Here is a 22029-nt window from a genome sequence, read left to right on the forward strand (position 1 = left end):
TTTTTCCTATTTCATTTCTCCTACCTCCAAGGTCGGTCTTCTTCCTACCATTGACATCCACTCCCGCCTGATTCTAGATCTTAAATACGATGGATTTATCCAGCACTGTCGAACTAGATAGTTCGGTCTCTCTGGGGACTCCGCGGGTTGCAGGGTCCACGATACGGTTTTGGGTACGTTTTTCATCCCTTCTCCTCCAAGAGATGTAAATCCCTTTTCTGGGAAATGGATGATTTATCCATGCCACATGGGGGGTCGTTCACCATTAACTTTGTGGCAAGGTATCTGGAGTTTTTGGGGCAAGTTTAGCCTTCCCCTAGACCCCCGGGGATACGTCATAATAACGGTCCTTTACGTTTGCACCTTCTTATCGCCATTTTCGCCTATAACCCCTTATGCTTCAGGGTTTCTGCTTCCGGTCCCTTTTCGGGAATACACAATATCAGGGCCGGTTCCAGCTGCACTTCCGTTCCCCTATGCCTCAGGGGGTTCATCCATTATCTCGTTCTCTGGCATTGTCTGAGGGTGCAATCCTTCACATACTTCCCCTTGAAGCTCACTCTGGAGCTCTCCGTGCAAGGGTTCCTTCAGGCGCTTTGGTGTGCTGGTATTATTACCTTCGTTCTCATTAGCCTCTTTGGCTCTTTCCAATATATTGTAAACGGAGCTACCGCCAACTTAGGAGGTTCCTGTTCCTCCTACTAAAGGAGGGGTTGACTCCTTTTCCCTTAGACACCCTTCTAAGGCCTTATATTGGAAAGGGGTGTGGCGTTAAGGCGACTGACGCTGGAATCTGGGGATCACGGTTCGATCCTCGGCGCCAGATTAGCCTGGCACCATGTGACTCTGGCAATAGCTTGCTTAATCTTCCTGACGACCCCTACAGTGGAGGGGTGGAGTGGAGAAGCGTGGCTCAGTGGTTAGAGGCGGCAGACCTAGAAGCTGAGATCAGCCGTGGACCAGGGCTCGATTCCCCGCCTCGGCGGGTCTCGGGCTCAAAAAAAAAAATTCCACGGAGTCGACAATTCTCTAAGCATGGGCGGAAAATCTGTTTCGCTCGCGGATTTTGTGGATTTTCGGTAAATTCGCAATCCGCGAGATTCGCGAATCTCCCGCAAAATCCGCAAATCCGCGAGCAGCGGATTTTGCTCGCACTGTTCGCGTGAGTTCGCGGCTTCCCAGTACAACTTCGCGCCCCGCGAATAAGCGCTAAATTGCAGAAATACGATCTTAGCAAAACTGAAACTACTTACCAGGTTCAAAAGTTCAGGCTCATCATTAGTAGCCATTTCCTGTAGTGCTTCCTGAGGGGCCCCTCCAGGGTTCAGTTGCCTACTTGCAACTATTATGTGACCCTGCTCTGAACCTCAGAATAGTTACACATATGCCACAAAGGTCCTGAATTACAGCTAAGGGAGACAAGCAGGAGCCAGGCTGGAAGTTCAAATCCATTAATCAGCCCCTAATTCATTATTGTCAGTTGTGGCAGGGCAGGTGTTGTAACTAATTTTGCAACAATGAAAGCACTTAGCAAGTGCAAAAGATCACTAATCAGGAAGCACTAAGGAAACAGGTGCCAGCTAAAAAAATATTCTGTGACACATTAATCAGCCCCAAATTAATTCAGGTCACTTGAGGCAGGGAAGGTGTGCTTTGCTTTGCCACAATAATGTACAATGACTGGACAACCAGAGGGTGCTGTGATGAAACAGAGGGTGGCATGGGTGGGCCAGAGGGTGGCATGAGTAGTCAGAGAGTGGCAGTGATGAAGAAGAGTGTCCCAAACAGGCTGGACACGTAGAAACAACAAGTTCGCAAAACTTGCGAGCCGACAGGTAAGTTCGCGTTTGCGAAATTGTACAAAACCCTCGCGAACTGGCAGAAACCCGCGCGAACACACAAAAAAAAATCCGCAAATTCGCGAGAATTCGCGGATTTTGCGAATTGCGAGTTCTCAAATCCGCAAAATTCGCAAACGCGAGATTCGCAAAATTCGCCCGTGCTTACAATTCTCGCTCTGGTGCCTACTCGACTCACGGGGTCACACTCTGCGACTCTGGGTAATAGCTTGCTTAATCTCCACTACGGCCCCTCGCGGCGGGATGCCTGGCTTTCACCTTGTGGATACCCGGCTGGGGTATCTCACAGGGGAATACCAGGACGGGTTCCCTAAGCAAGCGCCTTGAGGCCCCTGGGTTAAAGTGCGCTATATAAATCGAAACACATTTACATTTACATTTACAGCTCGAGACCCTTACGGGTGAACGTTTGCGCTTTGCCAATGTGAATTATTATTACACCTTCACTGTCAGCAGAAACAGATCCTAGCATTTCTGATGTATGAAGACCTCCATGCCGACTTCAACACCCATGGCCAAGGGTTGTGTCCTGATTACCAAGGTTTCTGGCATGTCCGCCGTCAAGTAAGCAATCACCTTTTTTGGGTTCAGGGTTTCCGATAACAACTGAAAATTGTCAGGCGCTTAACTGCGTTGCTGGCGCTCCCCTATAACTCCGGGTTCTTCAGTCCCTTGCGATTCATTCAACGTGGGAGGGCCAGGTTAGCTGGTGGATATATGACACGGGACTCTGCTGTGGGGTTAATTTTCCCCACATGGCGGGCGCTATTATACCAAATGTGTGCATATTGATTTTTCGCTCGGTTTTTCCAATGGACCGGGTTTTAGACTATTATTTTCCAACAGAGGGTGAATGGATAGGCTTGAGCCAATATTTCTCGTTAGGTATTCCGTTCACTCCCTCCCAAATCAGAATATTCCTCAGGGGAAGGGTTTTTACGTACTTTCCCTTATTGATAATGGCCTTTTCATACATACTATCCAGTGATGATAGGCCTAATCTACTTTGCCAGTGTGCGTTGTGTACGGTTTGGCTGGCGTGGATGGGGAGCAGGTAGTATTTATGCTCCCCGTGGTTTTCTGTACCCCCTAAGTCAAAAGGGAGTTTATACATGCCTGTTTAAGTTGTTTGTTGTGCGTTGGCTAGGGTTCGGCTGGCGTTGATGGGGAGCAGGTAGTATTTCTGCTCCCCGTGGTTTTGTGTACCCCCTAACTCAAAAGGGAGCTTATACAGGCCTAATCTACTTTGCCAGTGTGTGTTGTCTAGGGTTTGGCTGGCGTAGTATTTCTGCTCACTGTTGTTTCCTGTACCCCCTAACTCAAAAGGGAGCTTATACAGGCCTGTTCTAGTTTGCCAGTGTGCGTTAACTAGGGTTTTGCTGGCGTTGATGGGTAGCAGGTAGTATTTCTGCTCCCCGTTGTTTTGTGTACTCCCTAAGTCAAAAGGGAACTTATACAGGCCTAATCTTGGTTGACAGTGTGTGTTGACTAGGGTGATGGTGTTTGTATACCCTCTTTGCAGCTCCTTAATCATTCTAACATATAATTTCTGCACTATCTTTTCAGTTTTGGACAAAAGAGTGTTACCCCAATGTCTTCTCATCAGGTACGATATCTTTTTCAACGAGAATCAAGAGAGAGAGAGAGGACCAGAAAGCTAGTCCAGATCCCCGGTTTATATGTATCGGTATCAATAGGAGACTAGCTCTAGAGTGGATTAATCTGACACGGATATGGTAGATTAATATTAGTAATGTAGCGACTCAGTATTTTGCCAGATGGCAATGGCACCTGTTGGGTGTCTTTAGAAAGCCCTCACCCACCAACCTAGTTGGTGGCATGCTTCATCATCGGGCCCACCCAGTGACACCTAGCGTGTCCCGGGTGTGCTTCGACGCCTGATTACAGCGGAGCAGGTATGTCACTGTGTGTGCAGTGTGAGGTGCTAAGGTAAGTGAAGTTAAAACGGCTTGGCAGACGGTCCCTGGGGTGAGGATACTTTATTAAAAGGGCCTCCGCCAGCGGTTAAAAATAAGGCTGTGGGACGTTAGAGGCGGGTTACGACCTCCTACGTCCTAGAGTAGTCAACATGTTTCAGCCAGTGCCTTATATTAATCTGGCTTTCATCAGGACAATAAATATGTGTGGGTTAAAATTAGGGGTTGTGTAGTGTAGTCTATGTGTCTACACGCCCTAAAGTGTATCTAACTGTGAGACGGGGGATTCCCTTCTCAAGATCACCTGTACATTTAACATTGAGGACAGGTACAAGACAGACATGGGAGAAAATAGAGTCACTAGAAAGTGTGGGTCATATAGTGTGACAGCCGACATAAATTGCGAAAGGTGCAGACTATGAGCGGCTCAAGTGTAATGATACTGGTGGTATCATTAATGTGGTATCGCACTAGAACTTCGAGGGTGAAGTGGTTAAAACAGCGGTAAAAATTACTACAGTGAAAGGTGAAGAATTGTGGCGCAATGAACATTTCTTACGCTTTCAATGCTTGTTGTTAGCTCCAAGGTTATTGAAGTGGCAGGGTGAGGCCCTAGTAGGGAGAGAGAGGTAGGACCATTGGGATTAGGGAACCTGTAGGAGGAAAATGGGGAGCGCTTACCCTTGGTGGTGATACTCAGCATACTCACAGGATTTCTGGCCAGCACCAGCGTGGGACCTGTTGTGCCTCCTTCGCAGAACCGGTAGAGAATGACTGCTGTGACCGGCTTTTATGCTGTCATAGATTGAGTAATTGGTCGCACCTGTTGGGAGAGTAATGGTAGAAAGACTCGCAGGAGGGTCTAGATAGCGCTCAGCTGTGTTAGTTATTGGCGCTCGGTAAAACCCGGGTGGAGCGCCTGTGTAGGCGTCTGTGGCTGCCGGGTGCCGGAGCGGCTGAGTATCGCGCATGCGCGGCCGGGAAGTGGTCCGCGCATGCGTAGAGAGCATGTGCGGCCGAGATGTGGTCCGCGCATGCGCCGGAAATAGTGTTTCTGATCGCGAACGGGAGAAAATCCCTGTTCGCGCTGGGGATTGATAGTTTGCCCTACGTGGTGTGGCGGGGGCAGTTATTCAAGGGGAGCAATATGTGATAGTGAAAATGGACTATGCACCAGAGAATTAAAATTAAAATTAAATAAGATTACTGGAAACAGCATAGACAAGGGGGAACTTCTCCTTTGCCTAATGCTAGAGTGAATATCTAATGGGGCTGGGTGTTTAGCGATAGTGCACAAGGGTGGCACAGCTAAATCTCGCTATTGGCACCAACTAGTCTCAAGTGCCAGGGTGGTACAGAGGCATTAGATGGGGCCTACCAGGGGGTGGTAGAGGCCGGGGGACGTAATGGATATTACGGCAGGTCCATTAGGGTAAGTGGCCTGGTGATTTGACTGGCATCATAAGGTTAAGGAGTTCCAGGGAATTGCGTCATTGAGCCCATCTGTAGCTGTGGATAGACGATATATCCATCTTTGTTCTTTGTTAAGAAGTTTTTTGTCATTGTTGATGGGGCTGACTGGTATTTGCTCAATGACTGTCCATGTAAAGTCATTGGGAGTGTGCCCATGCGTGATGAAATGGTTTGTCAGCTTGCTGATGTTTTTCTTGCATCGCATGGTACTGCGGTGTTCTGTGATCCTGGTTCTCACTTTGCGGATGGTTATGCCCACATATCTGAGTCCACATCTGCAGGTTATTAAATAGATCACATTCTGTGAATTGCAATTTGTGTGGCTCCTTTGGGACCACACTTTATTCGGTTCCAAGTTCAGGGTTTTTGTGTGGGATGTCAAATGACAGACACTACAGTCATTACATGGGTAGTGTCCGGTTACTTTAGGCATTCCCCATGCATTGAGGATGGTATTGTCAGGTTTGGGTGGTGGTTTGGGTCTGGTGCTGACCAATTGGTCTCTGAGATTGTGGCACCTTTTGTAGGCGAACCTCGGGGGTTCCCATTTCCTTTGTCCTGAATTTATGATTCTCCAGTGTTTTTTTATTATTTTGGCCACGTCATTAGAGGCAGTGTTGAAAGTAGTCACACATGTGGTGGGTTGTGTGTCGCTTTCTTTGGTGGCGTCTTCGAGCAGTGCGTCACGGTTCTGGTTTCTTGCCCTTTTCTTGGTTTTCCTGATGATTGCCTTGGGGTAACCTCGGTTCTCTAGCTTTTGGGCTAGGTCCGCTGATTGAGTTTTGAAGTCGTTTACATCCGAGCAGTTTCTTCTGATGCGGAGAAACTGACCAAAGGGTAAGTTCTCTTTCAGTGGTCGGGGATGAAAACTGTTAAAATGCAGCAGTGAGTTTCTCGCCGTGGGTTTATAGTATGTGGTAGTTGTTAGGGTTCCGCCTTTAGCTGTTATTTGTAGGTCCAGGAAGGCGAGTTGTTGGTTACTGGCCGTGCAGGTAAACTTGAGATAAGGGTCCCTGAGATTGAGCCATTGTAGGAAGTTATCCAGTTCAGTTTGTTGTCCGTTCCAGATGACCAATATATCATCGATATATCGGTGCCATTTTTGTATGTGAGTTTTGAACGGGTTGGCTTCCGTATTAATGTGTGTGCTCTCAAAGTGGTGGACGTAGAGTCCAGCTACACTCGGTGCGAAAACACTGCCCATTGAGGTTCCGTTGGTTTGTAAGTAAAAAGTGCCCTCATATTCAAAGTAGTTTTCTTTGAGGGCAAAGGCCGCGCAATTCATGACAAAACTTCTGGGTGTCGGGTAAGGCCAAGGGGAATCTTCCAAGATGTCATGTAGGACCTGTAGGGTGGCGTCTTGTGGGAGGCTGGTGTATAAGCTTTCCACATCCAGCCCTACCAATAGTTGAGTTTCGGGGTCAAAGGGGAAGTTGTCAATGACCTGCAGAAGGTGTTTCGTGTCCTTGATGTATGTGGGGGTTTTCTGTACCAGGGGGTTTAGGTAGAAGTCACAGTATCTTGAAAGTGGCTCTAGAATGGAGTTGATGCCTGATACTATGGGCCTGCCTGGTGGCGGGATTACCCCTTTATGTACCTTGGGTACTGTATAGAAGTATGGGGTTCTGGTGTTGTCCGGGCAAAGGTATTCGGCCTCCTGTTTGGAGATGTGTTCGTCTTCTGCTGCCCTTTTGACAAGGTTGTGTACTGAGTTGCGTAGTTGTTCTGAGGGATCCTGCTCCAGTCTACGGTAGTTCCTTCCGTCGCTGAGTAATCTCCGACATTCCGCATCGTAGTCTGTCTTGTCCAGCAGCACGATGCCTCCCCCTTTGTCTGCTGGTTTGATTACCAAAGTGGGGTTGTTTTGCAGGCGTTGTATCGTCTGCCTTTCTTCCCATGACATGTTGTTGTAGTGGTTGGTCGGGTTGAGTTTTTCGATGTCATGGTAAACCGCTTGCTCGAAGGTCGTTATTTCTGCTGGTACAGTGGAGGGTGGAGGGACAAAGGTGGATTTCACTCTGAATCCGGTGGTGTTTGGGTTCTCATCTGGTTGGGGAGCGTCTTGGTTTGCCTTCTCAAAGAAGGACTTTAGTTTCAGTTTCCTGAAGAATTGGGCTAATTCCGCTTGTAGTTTGAATTTGTCTAATCGTGTGGTTGGGACGAACGACAGGCCTTTCTCCAGTACAGCGACTTCTTTGCCTGTTAATGGGGTGCTGGATAGGTTGAATGCCAGTGAGGGCTGGTTAGTAGAGCTGTCTACCTGCTTGTTCCCGGAGTTGCTTCCTTCGCCTTCTGGCGTGTGTTGGAGCTCACGGGGTTTTCGTCTTCCCAGTGTACCTGGGCGTTGTTTTGTTGTGTTGTTCTTCTGCGGCCGCGGGGTCTCTGGCCCCGTCCTAAAAAAGGAAAGGTATTACCCTGATTGCCTCCGAAGAACGGCATTGGCCCCTGGGGGTACATGTTTGGGAAACCAAAGTAGGGGTTTGGCATATGGCCTAAGTTAGGTGGGAAACCAAAGTAATGGTTCGGCTGACCTCCTTGCCAGTGGTTGGGCCATCGTTGTCCTCTTCGTCCTCTGCCACCTCGTTTTTGTGATCCGCCACTGGAGTCACTTGAAACTGAGCTATCGTCTCCTGAAGAGTTCGGTGTATTGGTTTCCTTGGTTGGGGGGGTGTAGTTTTCTTCTGAATATGGGTATACTTTGGCGTAGGAGAATTTTTTGAGATCTTTCTCAAATTTTTTAAGTTTCGCCTGGGTCAGGTAATCTTTATATTCGTTTATCTCCCGGTTCTGGTCATCGAGTTTCTTTTTGAAGGATGTGATAGTGGCTTTGAAATGTCTTTCAGTCTCTTCTATCTCGATCGATAGAATGTCTGACAAGCGTTTAGCGGTTTTTAGGATGAGAATCATCCAGTCTCTGGTGCAGTGCCATGCGATCTGTGCCCAGTCCCTCCTGAACGTGGCGTCGTCAAGGAAGATCCTGGGTGCATTCGATACCAGTAGTCCCCTTGGTGCAGAGTTGGTTCGTAGATATTGGGCTAGTATGGTGCCGTGGAGGATGGTGCGTATCCTGTTGCGCTTTTTTTCGGTTAAGGTTTCCCAATCCGTGGTCTGTGCGATTGTGTTGGAGATGTTAAAATCAGTTTGGAATGACGGGTCAGGCAGTATGTCTGTCAAGTCACTCTCAGAGAAAGTCAGTCCATGGTTTTCAGCCATGGTCGTGTATTCTCTCACAGCTGCGCGCTGTCAATAATAACGAGAATCAAGAGAGAGAGAGAGGACCAGAAAGCTAGTCCAGATCCCCGGTTTATATGTATCGGTATCAATAGGAGACTAGCTCTAGAGTGGATTAATCTGACACGGATATGGTAGATTAATATTAGTAATGTAGCGACTCAGTATTTTGCCAGATGGCAATGGCACCTGTTGGGTGTCTTTAGAAAGCCCTCACCCACCAACCTAGTTGGTGGCATGCTTCATCATCGGGCCCACCCAGTGACACCTAGCGTGTCCCGGGTGTGCTTCGACGCCTGATTACAGCGGAGCAGGTATGTCACTGTGTGTGCAGTGTGAGGTGCTAAGGTAAGTGAAGTTAAAACGGCTTGGCAGACGGTCCCTGGGGTGAGGATACTTTATTAAAAGGGCCTCCGCCAGCGGTTAAAAATAAGGCTGTGGGACGTTAGAGGCGGGTTACGACCTCCTACGTCCTAGAGTAGTCAACATGTTTCAGCCAGTGCCTTATATTAATCTGGCTTTCATCAGGACAATAAATATGTGTGGGTTAAAATTAGGGGTTGTGTAGTGTAGTCTATGTGTCTACACGCCCTAAAGTGTATCTAACTGTGAGACGGGGGATTCCCTTCTCAAGATCACCTGTACATTTAACATTGAGGACAGGTACAAGACAGACATGGGAGAAAATAGAGTCACTAGAAAGTGTGGGTCATATAGTGTGACAGCCGACATAAATTGCGAAAGGTGCAGACTATGAGCGGCTCAAGTGTAATGATACTGGTGGTATCATTAATGTGGTATCGCACTAGAACTTCGAGGGTGAAGTGGTTAAAACAGCGGTAAAAATTACTACAGTGAAAGGTGAAGAATTGTGGCGCAATGAACATCCTTCAAAAAGAAACTCGATGACCAGAACCGGGAGATAAACGAATATAAAGATTACCTGACCCAGGCGAAACTCAAAAAATTTGAGAAAGATCTCAAAAAATTCTCCTACGCCAAAGTATACCCATATTCAGAAGAAAACTACACCCCCCCAACCAAGGAAACCAATACACCGAACTCTTCAGGAGACGATAGCTCAGTTTCAAGTGACTCCAGTGGCGGATCACAAAAACGAGGTGGCAGAGGACGAAGAGGACAACGATGGCCCAACCACTGGCAAGGAGGTCAGCCGAACCATTACTTTGGTTTCCCACCTAACTTAGGCCATATGCCAAACCCCTACTTTGGTTTCCCAAACATGTACCCCCAGGGGCCAATGCCGTTCTTCGGAGGCAATCAGGGTAATACCTTTCCTTTTTTAGGACGGGGCCAGAGACCCCGCGGCCGCAGAAGAACAACACAACAAAACAACGCCCAGGTACACTGGGAAGACGAAAACCCCGTGAGCTCCAACACACGCCAGAAGGCGAAGGAAGCAACTCCGGGAACAAGCAGGTAGACAGCTCTACTAACCAGCCCTCACTGGCATTCAACCTATCCAGCACCCCATTAACAGGCAAAGAAGTTGCTGTACTGGAGAAAGGCCTGTCGTTCGTCCCAACCACACGATTAGACAAATTCAAACTACAAGCGGAATTAGCCCAATTCTTCAGGAAACTGAAACTAAAGTCCTTCTTTGAGAAGGCAAACCAAGACGCTCCCCAACCAGATGAGAACCCAAACACCACCGGATTCAGAGTGAAATCCACCTTTGTCCCTCCACCCTCCACTGTACCAGCAGAAATAACGACCTTCGAGCAAGCGGTTTACCATGACATCGAAAAACTCAACCCGACCAACCACTACAACAACATGTCATGGGAAGAAAGGCAGACGATACAACGCCTGCAAAACAACCCCACTTTGGTAATCAAACCAGCAGACAAAGGGGGAGGCATCGTGCTGCTGGACAAGACAGACTACGATGCGGAATGTCGGAGATTACTCAGCGACGGAAGGAACTACCGTAGACTGGAGCAGGATCCCTCAGAACAACTACGCAACTCAGTACACAACCTTGTCAAAAGGGCAGCAGAAGACGAACACATCTCCAAACAGGAGGCCGAATACCTTTGCCCGGACAACACCAGAACCCCATACTTCTATACAGTACCCAAGGTACATAAAGGGGTAATCCCGCCACCAGGCAGGCCCATAGTATCAGGCATCAACTCCATTCTAGAGCCACTTTCAAGATACTGTGACTTCTACCTAAACCCCCTGGTACAGAAAACCCCCACATACATCAAGGACACGAAACACCTTCTGCAGGTCATTGACAACTTCCCCTTTGACCCCGAAACTCAACTATTGGTAGGGCTGGATGTGGAAAGCTTATACACCAGCCTCCCACAAGACGCCACCCTACAGGTCCTACATGACATCTTGGAAGATTCCCCTTGGCCTTACCCGACACCCAGAAGTTTTGTCATGAATTGCGCGGCCTTTGCCCTCAAAGAAAACTACTTTGAATATGAGGGCACTTTTTACTTACAAACCAACGGAACCTCAATGGGCAGTGTTTTCGCACCGAGTGCAGCTGGACTCTACGTCCACCACTTTGAGAGCACACACATTAATACGGAAGCCAACCCTTTCAAAACTCACATACAAAAATGGCACCGATATATCGATGATATATTGGTCATCTGGAACGGACAACAAACTGAACTGGATAACTTCCTACAATGGCTCAATCTCAGGGACCCTTATCTCAAGTTTACCTGCACGGCCAGTAACCAACAACTCGCCTTCCTGGACCTACAAATAACAGCTAAAGGCGGAACCCTAACAACTACCACATACTATAAACCCACAGCGAGAAACTCACTGCTGCATTTTAACAGTTTTCATCCCCGACCACTGAAAGAGAACTTACCCTTTGGTCAGTTTCTCCGCATCAGAAGAAACTGCTCGGATGTAAACGACTTCAAAACTCAATCAGCGGACCTAGCCCAAAAGCTAGAGAACCGAGGTTACCCCAAGGCAATCATCAGGAAAACCAAGAAAAGGGCAAGAAACCAGAACCGTGACGCACTGCTCGAAGACGCCACCAAAGAAAGCGACACACAACCCACCACATGTGTGACTACTTTCAACACTGCCTCTAATGACGTGGCCAAAATAATAAAAAAACACTGGAGAATCATAAATTCAGGACAAAGGAAATGGGAACCCCCGAGGTTCGCCTACAAAAGGTGCCACAATCTCAGAGACCAATTGGTCAGCACCAGACCCAAACCACCACCCAAACCTGACAATACCATCCTCAATGCATGGGGAATGCCTAAAGTAACCGGACACTACCCATGTAATGACTGTAGTGTCTGTCATTTGACATCCCACACAAAAACCCTGAACTTGGAACCGAATAAAGTGTGGTCCCAAAGGAGCCACACAAATTGCAATTCACAGAATGTGATCTATTTAATAACCTGCAGATGTGGACTCAGATATGTGGGCATGACCACCCGCAAAGTGAGAACCAGGATCACAGAACACCGCAGTACCATGCGATGCAAGAAAAACATCAGCAAGCTGACAAACCATTTCATCACGCATGGGCACACTCCCAATGACTTTACATGGACAGTCATTGAGCAAATACCAGTCAGCCCCATCAACAATGACAAAAAACTTCTTAACAAAGAACAAAGATGGATATATCGTCTATCCACAGCTACAGATGGGCTCAATGACGCAATTCCCTGGAACTCCTTAACCTTATGATGCCAGTCAAATCACCAGGCCACTTACCCTAATGGACCTGCCGTAATATCCATTACGTCCCCCGGCCTCTACCACCCCCTGGTAGGCCCCATCTAATGCCTCTGTACCACCCTGGCACTTGAGACTAGTTGGTGCCAATAGCGAGATTTAGCTGTGCCACCCTTGTGCACTATCGCTAAACACCCAGCCCCACTAGATATTCACTCTAGCATTAGGCAAAGGAGAAGTTCCCCCTTGTCTATGCTGTTTCCAGTAATCTTATTTAATTTTAATTTTAATTCTCTGGTGCATAGTCCATTTTCACTATCACATATTGCTCCCCTTGAATAACTGCCCCCGCCACACCACGTAGGGCAAACTATCAATCCCCAGCGCGAACAGGGATTTTCTCCCGTTCGCGATCAGAAACACTATTTCCGGCGCATGCGCGGACCACATCTCGGCCGCACATGCTCTCTACGCATGCGCGGACCACTTCCCGGCCGCGCATGCGCGATACTCAGCCGCTCCGGCACCCGGCAGCCACAGACGCCTACACAGGCGCTCCACCCGGGTTTTACCGAGCGCCAATAACTAACACAGCTGAGCGCTATCTAGACCCTCCTGCGAGTCTTTCTACCATTACTCTCCCAACAGGTGCGACCAATTACTCAATCTATGACAGCATAAAAGCCGGTCACAGCAGTCATTCTCTACCGGTTCTGCGAAGGAGGCACAACAGGTCCCACGCTGGTGCTGGCCAGAAATCCTGTGAGTATGCTGAGTATCACCACCAAGGGTAAGCGCTCCCCATTTTCCTCCTACAGGTTCCCTAATCCCAATGGTCCTACCTCTCTCTCCCTACTAGGGCCTCACCCTGCCACTTCAATAACCTTGGAGCTAACAACAAGCATTGAAAGCGTAAGAAATGTTCATTGCGCCACAATTCTTCACCTTTCACTGTAGTAATTTTTACCGCTGTTTTAACCACTTCACCCTCGAAGTTCTAGTGCGATACCACATTAATGATACCACCAGTATCATTACACTTGAGCCGCTCATAGTCTGCACCTTTCGCAATTTATGTCGGCTGTCACACTATATGACCCACACTTTCTAGTGACTCTATTTTCTCCCATGTCTGTCTTGTACCTGTCCTCAATGTTAAATGTACAGGTGATCTTGAGAAGGGAATCCCCCGTCTCACAGTTAGATACACTTTAGGGCGTGTAGACACATAGACTACACTACACAACCCCTAATTTTAACCCACACATATTTATTGTCCTGATGAAAGCCAGATTAATATAAGGCACTGGCTGAAACATGTTGACTACTCTAGGACGTAGGAGGTCGTAACCCGCCTCTAACGTCCCACAGCCTTATTTTTAACCGCTGGCGGAGGCCCTTTTAATAAAGTATCCTCACCCCAGGGACCGTCTGCCAAGCCGTTTTAACTTCACTTACCTTAGCACCTCACACTGCACACACAGTGACATACCTGCTCCGCTGTAATCAGGCGTCGAAGCACACCCGGGACACGCTAGGTGTCACTGGGTGGGCCCGATGATGAAGCATGCCACCAACTAGGTTGGTGGGTGAGGGCTTTCTAAAGACACCCAACAGGTGCCATTGCCATCTGGCAAAATACTGAGTCGCTACATTACTAATATTAATCTACCATATCCGTGTCAGATTAATCCACTCTAGAGCTAGTCTCCTATTGATACCGATACGATATCTTTTTCACCTTTTTAGGGCTTGCAAGCGAAGCGAGCGAAAAGCACTTTTACTCGGGTTTCAAAAATGGACCTTGAAATTCCACATAGGTCGTGCATGTGCATTTCAAGGTCCATTGTGATTGGGCTTTGCATGCGTGCTGTTATATAACAAAACACGCAATAGGCCATAGGCGGTCGCTTAACTCCGCCTACGGCCTATTGGTGTTTGTTATGCGCACCAAAGCCCATGTGTCTTCAATTATGGCAGCCAGACACGGGGCCACTCAGGAGCTTATTTTTCTTGTTTGGGATCCATTTCACTGTCGAAGCAACTAAACGCTGGATTGTGCCTGGTTGCCCAGGGTGGTCACTCCTTGGCCACAAGGGAGAGTCTTCAGTCTTCAGCTCAGGTGAATGTCGAAGGGCAAGGGACTGAAGGGCAAGGGACTGTGGGAAGTAGTGCTGTCAGAACCATTCGGGAACATGAAATGCCCCGTGTAGATAATCCAACCCTCTACAGTGCGTGGGCACAAGATAACATTTTACCTGGTAGTACTCATGCCCACGTTCTGATACCCACAGATCAGCCTGATCCGATTTCAATATCTTCTGCCTCACATAATCAGGAACTAACACAATCACAAGGCTCCTCTGTTGCGCAAGTGGTCACTCATCACGCTAAAATTAGGTCATTGGCCTCCAAATCTAAAACTCTACCCGTAATTTTGAAGGTTCTGTCCTGGAACGTTGCGGGCATTGCAAACAAAATACATACTGATGACTGGGATGTCCTAGTAGCTAATAGTGATGTTTGTCTCTTTCAAGAGACTTGGGCTAGGGAACCCCTGTACAGAATGGGATATGCTACCTTTGAAATCAAGGCCAGTTGGAGTGGCAAGGGGAGACCCTCGGGCGGCTTGGCGGTGTGGGTAGCCAGCCACATTGGATGCACTGTGGAGAATGTAGTTACGTCCTCCCAGGACATACAGTGTGTCTTGCTCGAATGGCCCAATGCCCCTAAGTTAGCAATCATAAATGTGTACTTTCGTCCAGTTGGTCCCACCATGGAGTCACCTACACTTGATGATCTCTCGTCCTTTCTGGGCCAACTACCCAAAGACTGTAAGATACTGATGGGTGGAGACTTCAATAGTCACTTTGAACCACTGGAAGGGTTGAGGGAAGGCGCACTCACAGCAGAAGATGACTTTTGGGGTGTTCCGGTGTGTCAATCTCCACATCCCAAATCTTGGTCTCCTCTTGCAGTGCAAATTATGTCTTTGACACTTAATTTTGCTCTAAGGGCTTGCAATGGGCGAACAATCTCAGACACCCCTTCAATATGTACTTTTAACAGGAAGGATCAGGAATCGCGGCTGGACTACATTTTCGTAGATATTAGCCTGTGGTCCAAGGTTAAAGATTTTAAAGTAGTTGCACGAACGGACAGTGACCACAATTCACTTTTATTAGACATGGTGTATCCTGTAGCTGCAGTTGGACCGCAGCCCGCTGAGACCAGGGAGGACCCAAGTAACCTGGTTCTCACCTCCAACAGGCGTAGGGTAAAATGGGAGAAACTGGTAAATTTGCAAGAAAGCATTAGGAAATTGTATGAGCTAGCACTCCCCAAGTTAGAGGACTTGGATAATTTAATTAACCAACCCAGACTTCAAAACTTTAATAATAAATTAGCTTTAATCCACGAAGAGTTAGTGGGCGTTCTGGGTGAGGTTCTTTTCCCGGAAGTAGTGCAGCGCAAGCAAAAGACTCGAACCTCTACCTGGTATAACTCAGACTGTAAAAAGGCCAAGTCTGAGTTAATAACAGCAATAAAAGCAGGAACAGACAGGGGCAAGGTCGCTGAGCTTAGGCGGGAATATAAGGACATAATGGCGCAGGCAAGGTCAGAGTGGGACTGGGACAGATGGCAGGATCTCTCTCTCGCCCTAGAGACGAGGGATTCTAGGAGATTCTGGTCTTTGGTAAACATTGGTACCGGCGAACCAAAAACTGCAGTGGAGCCCAACATTGCAGCCTCTGTGTGGGAAGACCACTTTGGTAAGCTCTACGAAGATATCTTCGAAGGTTCCAATGATGTGGCTGCTGCCATCCTATCCCAATCTGGCGACGGATTGGAATTTAGCCTTGGAGAGGTGGTCAGCGCAATAGAGAGACTGGCACTGGGTAAAGCACCGGGGCTGGATAGATTGCCTGGTGACCTCTTTAGGTCCCATCCTGAGATCTGGGCCCCGTATTTCCTTATTCTTTTCAATTCTATTGCGGGCGGCATGGAGATCCCCTGTACTTGGCTGGGGGGGGAGATAGTACCCATCTTCAAGAAGGGCTGTCCTCTTCTCCCAGCCAACTACAGGCCGATCAGCCTTATAGATGTGCCTCAAAAAAAATGTTCCCGCCTTATACTGGACCATCTCTTGGACTGGATGGAGGACAATGACATTCTAAGCCCACTCCAGGCTGGCTTAAGGAAAAACACGTCCACCATGGACCAGATCTTCCGCCTCGTACTCCTCTATTGGAAAACTGTGAGAATCTCTGGGAGGTTTTAAGTAAGATGGGGGTCCCTATACACCTTCTACAGGTCATAATCCGGCTCCATGATGGTAACTTTGCTCAGGTCAGGTGTGGGAGGGGTGGAGCATTGTCAAAAAGGTTCCCAGTCCTTAGGGGGATAAGGCAGGGTTGCGTTTTGGCGCCAACCCTGTTTTGCCTTTATGTTAATAATGTTATATCCCATCTTGGTAATGTAAGGGATAATGATGCTCCAGTTCTGGCAGGCAGGAGGGTGCCGGCCATTATGTTTGCCGACGACACCCTCCTGCTCTCCAAATCCCCGATGGGGATTTAGCGGATCTTGGATGGATTTGGTCTTTTCTGTAGACAATATGGTCTAGAGATCAATACAGGGAAGACCAAATTCATGATATTTAACCCCTCACCCAAGACAAGACCTAACCCTTCACTGAGCTCTGTAACTCTGGAGAGGGTAAAAACATTCCAGTACCTGGGGGTAACTCTTCACGAGAACTTATCCTGGAAACCACAAATAGCAAGATCTCGGATAAGGCTGTCTCAACTATCTGGGGCAATTCTGAAGGTTACGAACACTTCCACCTATAAACCTATTGCCCCGCCAGTTGAAATGTACAAAACACAAGCTAAAGCGGCTGCATCATATGGTAGCGAGCTATGGGAGCACAAAGCAGGGTCATCATTGGCGAGTGTAGAAAACAACTTTCTGAGACGCCTCCTGGCCCTTCCCCGTGGCACGCCTCTGCTTCCCCTAAGATTAGACGTGGGTCTCCCACCCATAGGTGAGGATCTGGAATCAAAGCCACTTAGATTCTGGCACAGGCTCTGGACCACCACTGAGCTTGTACACTATAGGCAAGATCTTACCCACGTAATGAATCTGAACCAATGTGACAAAATTCCGTGGTTGGCTTTTGTGAAGAAAGAACTGTACCGGTGGAGTCTACACGAGCTCTGGGAGGCCCCTGAGATAGGCTGCCAAAAAGTTTCCCGGAAGAGACTTGTGCAGATATATAAGGAGAGAAGTCTTGATTCCCTCGTGCTCGCACCTCATAATGGGATTTTAACTGAACGATTCCAGGAATCCAAAAATTCTTACTACTTTGAAAGTTTTATGGATATCATCTTCCCGATACTGGCAAGAAAATTATTCATCCAATGGAGGTTTGGTACCCTGCCCATTAGATCTTTTACATGTAAATGGGCTAGGGGGGAAAACAAAATATTCCCCGGCTGCAGCAAGTATAAGGAGGAGGAAATTCATGTTCTGTTCTTTTGCCCAGCCTACAATAGACCTAGGAAACACTGGCTAGTGCCTCTATGTAGGAATTTGGGCGTAAGGAGCTTTGTGATCTTACACAGAATATTGAAAAAAAATACTTCCCCTCATATAGTATTTGCAGTTGCAAAATTTCTAATGGCAATGTGGCACATCAGGAGGAAATTATTAAAATCCTGACTACCAAAGGATGGAACTTCTCCATAAATTGTATTGCCAATGTATTTTTTAACATCCATACTGGGATTGATTTTTGTTTTTATCTACTTTTCCAAAGTATGTTTTAACACAATGTTTTAATATAATATGTATTTTCTGTAATAATGTTTTATATGTATCTTTTATGGCCTAAACGGCCGAAATAAAGAATTTTTGGATTGGATTGGATTGGAATGTCGAAGGGTCCAGAGTTTCGTCTCGAATCGATTCCAGGAGTAATCTAAAGTCTCCTGGGTCAGCTCCTACCTCTATACAACTAAAGGGGCTGGTTCACTAACTAGGACACACTGAAGACAATGAAGTCAATCCACTCAGGGGCCCCCACGGACCCCTGCCCCCACCACATCTTCAACAGAGCCGCCAACACCATCGCACCCATGCTCCGCCAAACCATCAACCGCTCCCTGGCGACCGTCTCGTTCCCCGACGACTGGAAACACGCCGAGGTCAACCCCCTCCTAAAGAAACCCTCAGCGGACCCCTCCGACCTCAAAAACTACAGACCCATCTCCCTGCTCCCGTTCCCAGCGAAAGTCATCGAGAAAGCCATCAACAGCCAACTTGCCACATTCATTGAAGAACACAACATCCTCGACTCCTCCCAATCCGGCTTCAGAAAAAACCACAGTACGGAAACCGCCCTCCTCGCCGCAACAGACGACATCCGCACCTTACTGGACAAAGGAGAAACAGTAGCCCTCATCCTCCTCGACCTATCAGCGGCGTTCGACACAGTCTCCCACTGCACCCTAATACGCAGACTCTACGTTGCAGGAATCCAGGACAAGGCCCTCGACTGGATCTGCTCCTTCCTCTCCGGCAGGACGCAGCGGGTCAGACTCCCCCCTTTCCTCTCGGACCCCACACCGATCACCTGCAGAGTCCCCCAGGGCTCCTCCCTCAGCCCGACGCTCTTCAACGTCTACATGGCTCCACTTGAGCCCCATCGTCAGAACCTACGAACTCAACATCGTGTCATATGCAGACTACACCCAGCTCATCCTCTCCCTATCCAACGAGCCCAACACCGCCAGACGCAACTTTCGAGAAGGCATGGAAGCCGTCGCCAAATGGATGAAAAACAGCTGCCTTCAACTAAACACCAACAAAACAGAAGTACTCATCATGGGCCCAAACCCCGACGCCTGGAGCGACACCTGGTGGCCCACCGCCCTCGGAAACCCGCCAACCCCCACAGACCACGCACGCAACCTGGGAATCATCCTGGACTCCGAGCTCAAAATGGACCACCAGATCAACTTTGTCTCATCTTCCTGCTTCCACACCCTCCGTAAGACCTTCAAATGGATCCCCCTCGAACACCGAAAGACAGTCACTCACGCCCTGGTCACCAGCAGACTCGACTATGGCAACGCACTCTACGCCGGAATAAACAAAAACCTCATCCGCAAGCTACAGAACATCCAGAACGCCGCCGCAAGACTGGTCCTCAACCTGCCAAAACACTGCCACATCTCCCAGCACCTGCGCACACTCCACTGGCTCCCCGTCGAGGCGAGAATCACCTTTAAGATGCTCACCCACGCACACAAGGCCCTCCACGGCACCGGACCAGCATACCTGAACAGCAGACTCAAATTCCACGCACCACAAAGGACCCTACGATCAGCCCAGCTTTCCTACGCCGCGGACCCCCGCACCAGAAAGACCAGATCGGGAGGCCGCTCCTTCTCCTTCCTCGCGGCCAAAGCATGGAACGCCCTTCGCTCCACCTCAGACAGACAACATCGCTCCCCATCTTCGCAAGAAACCTCAAAACCTGGCTCTTCGACAGACCCCCTCCTTGATGGAATGGAACCTGCACCCCCCCCCACCCACCCCATGCGCCTTGAGACCCTTACGGGTGAGTAGTCGCGCTTTAACAAACTCCTGATTGATTGATATGGGTGGGACCAGGAAGGGCGGTGGTTACACCCCCTTTCCTTCGTCCAGTTTTGGCGCCAGAGCTGGGGCTATGCATGGAGCACCTAGTTTGCTCCAGGTAGTGTCTGTTTCTTGTCAACCCTCCTTGTCCCAATACAGAAAGTCCAGTCTGGGGTGGTGCTCCCACCTCTCCAGGCAGGAATCCTATTGTCCAGGCCTCCCTTGCACTCACCCCCTCACTTTGTTTCTCTCTGCCTCTCCCTAACGCTTATCTCTCTTGCTCTACTCCACTTTTCAGTTTCTCTGTCTTTGCTTATCTGGCTGTCTCTCTGCCTTCTCTCATGTTCTTGTTCTTTCTCTGCCCCTATCCCTCTACCTCGGTTATTGGCTACTTGACTTGATTTGTTCTGTATTGCAGAATTAATGTAGCACTTTATACCACTAGCGATGATGTAAGATGCCCTCTGATTGCCAACACGGTCTAGGGAGGCTCTTTCTGTGTGCATGGCTGAAAGAATGTGGGATGTAATCTGGCTTTTACGGGAAGTACTGAGCGTGATTTGTGTGAGAATCAGAGACATTGTAAAATCATTGTGCAGCAAATATGTACCTGCCCTTAAATCTGAAATTCTGGAGAAAGATGTGAGTACAGATAGGGTCGTGCAAGCAACTGCACAGGGACGTACCTTCAGGAGGAGGGGTGTTTGTGGTGCTACAGCGCCCTAATAAATGCATTTTCTGGTAAATAGTTGGGTACAGATGCTTTAAGTCGGGTATGGTGAGGTGTCGGTCGGATTTCACCAGGAATGTTTGCATACATGCAGACAAACAATACACTGTCTCCCTCTCTGTTTTAAAAGTCTTCATAAATGTTGGTTATTTTACAAAATATTGTGTTTTCTCTCACTTAGTACCGCTACCCATCCTCATTTGTCTCCCTTTCCACTGCCACTTTAGCCCCTCTCATGCACCCTGCTTGTTGTATAATGTATTATAACATTAAATGCCAGCGCAATTGTTGGGAAATCTGAAGCTCACACCCCCAATCTTACTGACCAAACTACACCTCTGTGACTGAAAACCCGTGCCCCCTGTGCTTCAGCAGCATGCTGTCTCACAGCTTCAAGGAACTATAAACAGCCAGGTTTGAAGGCTTTCACAATTTGAGGTGGTTGTCAATTCTTCTTGCAAGAATTGAGTTTCAGAGGTGCCGCCCTGGACTGAGGAGCTTGCAGCAGTGCAGGACATCCTGAAGGAAGTCATCCTGTGTGAAGTTTATACATTTGTGGGTGGGGGGGGCGTGAACTAGACCTGAAGGCATCAGAGCGCTTTACATGAGCACCAGTTGTGTTACAGACGAACACATTAATTGTTAGGTCTCGCTAAACCAATGCGTAAGCATTGTTCGGCGAGATTATAGTAAGGCTTCCGAGAAGTCTCCCCAAACTGCGGATTCAATTCAGTTCATGTGAGCCAGGCGCGTGCGCATCGCCAGCCACATCCCACACCATGCCTCGGCATCAGACTTGAAAGGAAGCCGCTCCCCCGCCCCACTCCGCGCAATGCCAGAGCTAGTTTTTCTCGCTTTTTTTTTGGTGTTCTTTGCGGCCCATGCTTCATTCCACCTACCACTTTACACCGACTTGTTCACTTTCCTCCCATTTCTATCTCCTTCTCTCAGTCTCCTCCTTCATGTATTCCTCTGTCAATCTCCCTGTCTCCCATTCTTCATCTTCGATGCATCTCTTATTTTCTTACATGCTTTGGTGTACTTTCTCCTTTCTTCCCCTTCCTCCATATTTTCTACAACTTCATCACCTGTATTCTCATATCTTCTTTATTACTGCCTTCCTTATTTGATTTCCTCTTCTTCATTCCACCTTCCTTGTTCTCGCTCCGGTTTTCTCTTTCTTACCTCATTCCTCGTTCTTTCCAACATTGCCCCATCCTCTTCAGTCTCTTTCTCCGTCTCTACTTCTGCTCATTATTTCTTCTGTCCCCAATGTGCAGCTTCCAGTCTTTATTCCTTCCATTCTCTTCGTTCTATCCTGTTGATCTTTCCCCTCTACTCCTTCCACCCTGCATGCCCGCCTCTACTGCTTCCTTCGTTTTCGCGCTTTACTTCCGTAGTCTTTATTCTGTCAATCCACTTCTGTTCTCCTCCCTCATAACCCCCTCCT

Source organism: Lissotriton vulgaris, unplaced genomic scaffold, assembly GCF_964263255.1.
Source record: "Lissotriton vulgaris unplaced genomic scaffold, aLisVul1.2 SCAFFOLD_6502, whole genome shotgun sequence".
NCBI lineage: Eukaryota > Metazoa > Chordata > Amphibia > Caudata > Salamandridae > Lissotriton > Lissotriton vulgaris.